This window comes from Lagopus muta, chromosome 3 (assembly GCF_023343835.1).
Source record: "Lagopus muta isolate bLagMut1 chromosome 3, bLagMut1 primary, whole genome shotgun sequence".
Taxonomy (NCBI): Eukaryota; Metazoa; Chordata; class Aves; order Galliformes; family Phasianidae; genus Lagopus; species Lagopus muta.
Window position 1 is genome coordinate 65,366,995 of NC_064435.1, and position 4,629 is coordinate 65,371,623.

Consider the following 4,629-nt stretch of genomic DNA (forward strand, 5'->3'; position numbering starts at 1 on the left):
GTGAATATATGGTTGGAAATTCAGTTGAATTCTTTACTGGTGATGCACAACTAGAGTGTAATTACTTAAAATTATTACCCTATTTTACATGTTTAGAGGTATACTATTTTTTTCAGTTTCAGAATGAGACAATATAGCTGTGTTGACAGATATAAACACCTTAATCAAACCAAATATTACTGAAAGCTTTATTGAGAGCAGTAACTGAATGGCAGACCTGTGGGAGTATGCTTCATGCTGTTCAAATGTGAATTTTTACAATATGTTGCTGCTGGGCTTGCCTGGCATTCAAAGAACTTTGCAGATGTCAATTTACCTGTGTAATCATATGATAATTTAGTACAATTAGCATGTAAAATACTTCAGCATCTCTATGTACTTAGCTTATAATTATAAAGCAAATACGTACTTACCAAGATGTTGCATTGCCCTGTGGTCATGTAGTGACTTTGTCTACCCTCTCATTACATGTATGTGGAAGGTGTTGAAGTGGAGGTGCTACAGAAGTTTTAACCAAAAATATTTATAAATGTAAAATAATATATTGTGGAAGGTGAGGAAGAAAGGTGAAAGAAAAGGAAGGAAGAAAAAAAGTGAACGACCCATATAATCTCCTGTGTTGCAGTAAATGAACAGTGTCAGCTGAAGGATGTGAGCATCAATATGGGCATTTTTTTGGTGCTCCTATAAAGTCAAAAAAGCAAATGGAATCCTGATGCATCTGAGGAAAGAGAATATGATGGGGGAAATAAGCATAGTGCATAAACCAAAAGGAAAATATAATTCCTTTATAAAGTAAAAATGTGGTTTTAACTGGAATACTGTTTATTCTGGCAGCCACCTCCCCTGCTGCTACTGATTGAGTTTTGGAAAAGATGATGGAAATCATTTTAAGCTTCTGTGAATGAGAAATAGGCTTGCTTATTTTGCATGGGAGATTAATGAAAGTGAGTGTATGTATTAAATATGATACGTGGCAATTAAAAATGTAAACCCTGTACTAGCATGGCTTTTGACTGGGCTGTTTTCTGTTGAATAGAAGAGCTACCCTTCCAGCTGTAAATTGAAAGGCATGATATGTGAAAAGTAAGAGAAACTGGGAGGGCTTCAGAGTACTGTAGTGAAAACAAAGTAATAACAACAAAAAGCCTCCACACACCCAACAAGACTAGGAGATTCAAATCATGTTTAATTTCTGCCTCTGAAAAGTGGAAAGAGGACCCAAATTGTGAAACTGAACCCAATAACAAACAAGAAAAACTTAGTTGCTTTTTTAGTGAAACATCAAAGGCTGATCATATTCAGAATGCTGAAGGAAGTACTGCTCATGATGCAAGGTGCTAGGTAATGCTGCATAGTCATAAGCTGTAGCCAACACCGGGAATTTAGTAAAATTCAGAGGAGGTTCTGAAAAATGTTGATATAGATACAAGGTTGGGGGGGGGGGGGGGTGGAGAGGCAACTTGAAGAATATAAAACAAAAAACGGAGCTGTATTTGGAAGCATAGTTCAAGACTACTTTGGTATTTTGTACATCTATTTGTCAAAAGTCTTCAAGCTAAATGACTGCTTTCTGAACAGTGAAAAGTGATTAGGTCTACCCTAACAGAGGCTGCTATCCTAGGGAGTGATGCTCAGTTGTCTGATTGAGCACAAGGTAAATGCTGAAGGACTGCGTAAAGGAAGTAGAATGCAAAACCTGTGGTGATGTCATTTGTCTAGCTTGAGGGGAGCATACTTTGGTGTCACTTCACCCTGGAGAACTGCACCCAGGAGGAAAACTATGTAGAAAAAACATAGTCCAATGCAGAAAGTTGTTGTGGATATGTGCAGGACAAGCACATATCCACATCCTTCCAGCATGTTCCTTTACATTGTTGCATATTTTAGGATTGTATAGTACTCGCTAATACTAACATACAGGTATGTCAACTCTTAGGCACAAGGTCCAAAGGGGCTAGCAGGGCTTGTTCAGGATTATTGACTTGCCAAATAATGTATATTTGATGAAAATTCCAATACATCACTTAAGTTTAGAAAATATTTTTGTTTCAGAGTCAACTTTCAAATAGGATTTTTCACTGCTTCTAGCCATACAAGCATGTAGGCTTTTGTGATGTTTAGTGAACTTACATGGATAGAAATATTGTGGAAGGTGAACAAAGCTGACTTTTTCCACCAAGGATTCTGTATTTGAATAGGATATACAACTGACCTGTAACACTCAAATACTGTAGATGCACAAGTGAAAGAAGACTACAGTCTGTTCTTTCCATGTGAATTGTCACTGCCAGTTGCTGTATGGATGATTGCCATTTCTTGGAGTATCTGAGCAAAATCTTCCTCATTGTTGTGGTCAGCTGGCTAGAAGACATTTTCAGCCACAAGCTCTTGGACATGACTAGGAGGGAGGTATTCTTCTAGGGGAAAGTGAATGTACTGATATTTGTGTAGCATGTTCAGTAGCTGTACAGGCAGAAAACCAGGGAAGAAGAAAGCTCTGTTGGAATATTTTTAATTATTGACATGTTCCATGAGCAAGACCCTATCGAACAGCATTTTGGTATCATCAGATGCTTCTTTATCCTCACCACCTCAGTGATGTTTCTTCTCACTGAAACAGTATCTTGGTGATTTCTGCTTTCATGCATCTAGTTCTCATTCTAAATGTATTTGTGCTTTGTACATGCTAGTCTATCTAAATAGCGTAGTTGCTTTGCACAGAAGATTCTCAGGTGATACGGCTTGTATAAGAAAGGAAGAGGGATAAGAAAGGAAGCTGTCATTAGCTTTGACCTTTGAAAGAACAGCTTTGACCATTGAAAGAACAGTGATGTTTCTTCCAGTGAATCCAGCAGCAAGCAACTGGTATACCTAGTTGAATTGTAATGGTATGTCCAGATGGAGTCTTCAATATTAGGCCTGGGCTCCTATGTTTGTTCAGTACAGTCTAGAATGATTTGCTACATTTCTGTTACTTTTATTGGATTGTTGCTTTTCAAACATTTCAGATTCTACAGACTCCTTCAGTATTCCATTGACGATTCAGGGTCCATATACAAACTGATTATGTGATATACAAGTCGAGGAGGAAAAGGATTGTGAACGATATTCCCTAAAAAGTCTTTGAAACTTTTTGATGAAAGCTTCTCCACATATGAAAAGACAACTTGCCTTTTGTTTGTTTCCATTATAAACCTGGATTCTGTTTTGAGGCAGAGTGGGTAGGAAGAATCTGTACAGTAAGAAAATGTAAAAGAAAATGTTTGTCTGTAAAATAAGGCATATTTTAAGCAATGGTACCTTGGATAATGTGATTACCTTCACAAAGAAAACTGATGAATGCTTGTTTTGGAAGTTGTTCAACTTTGAAAGAAGTTGAAATAGGTACACGTCAATTAAAAGGAAATCTGTGGAGTACCATACATAGCAGGAAGGCATACACATGTAATTCCTTACAAGGTTTAACTAATAATGTTTACAGAAAGTTGTTAGATGAAATGAAACGAATAACTTTACGCATCAGTATCTCAATTTAACTCCAAAAATTTTTGTGGTGTATTTGTTGACTCTTCAGGACTCTTGAGTGAGGTTTCATAGTTGTAGTCAGAAAGCTGTTTACTTGATTGTGATTTCAGACATTTGCTGACAAGGAGGCTAAATATAAATACCATAGCTTGCCAGAAGTCTTCGAACTTGTTTGTAGAATACTGAGTCTGTTGTTGCAGTCAACAGAAAACTGGAAGTAGTTTGCATTTCAGCACAGGGAAAAAAAGAGCTATTATTCTAAGTTGTGTATATATATATATATATATATATATGTGCAAATATATATATATATATATACATATATATATATATATATATATATATATATATATTTGCACATCAGTTAAATATCCTTACAGTAATATATACAAGCAGTAAGTTAGGAAGAAATTTGTAATTAATTAGGAGGACATGTACAGTATACTGAAAAAAGAATCAAAGATTGGAAACAAGGATTTTCCTCAGTGTGAATCATTTGTTTCTTCTGCTTCCAACAGCTTCCAATTTTATGATTTATATCCATCACTTACTAGTAGGTAAAAAAAAAGAATAGTTTTTTCAGAGATTTTGTTTTGCACCTAACAGTTTTGCCTCCAAATTATGAATGCATTTGATCTATTATTTAGAAATTAAAGATAACTACAGCTCTAATTCATATTTATGTAATGACTTTTTCTACTTCTGTCTCACCGGAGCAACTGCGTCACCCTATCCCAGGTGCCTGCTTTTCCTGTTCCTGTGTCAAATACCAACTATGCTCCTAGTTTGCTCTTCATTGGCTGTCCCTCCTTCCTCTTTGTTCTTAGTGTAATCTCATTGCTGACCTTTTACAAATGTTATGGGGGCAATATCTTTCTGCACTGCTTTTGCTCATCCTCTTGCCACTTGTATGGGAACTGTTGAATCATGGCCTGAACCTTGGATTGATCACCTGAGGCAAGCCCCGACTCAGCCATGGGAGCACAGGTGGAGGCAGTTCAGCTGTGTGACTGGAAGGGGTGGAGCTGTGCTGCCCCTCTCCTTGACACCATTTAAGGGCTGAATGCCACTGAGGAAGGATCTTTTTCTGGAGATCACTCC

At 36.9% G+C, this 4,629-nt stretch overlaps 1 long non-coding RNA gene across 1 annotated transcript in view; it reads left to right on the plus strand.

Moving 5' to 3' along the window:
• LOC125690962 (uncharacterized) overlaps positions 1-4,629 on the plus strand; it is a 127,220-nt gene that overhangs the window by 52,095 nt on the left and 70,496 nt on the right. The window lies entirely within an intron of this gene.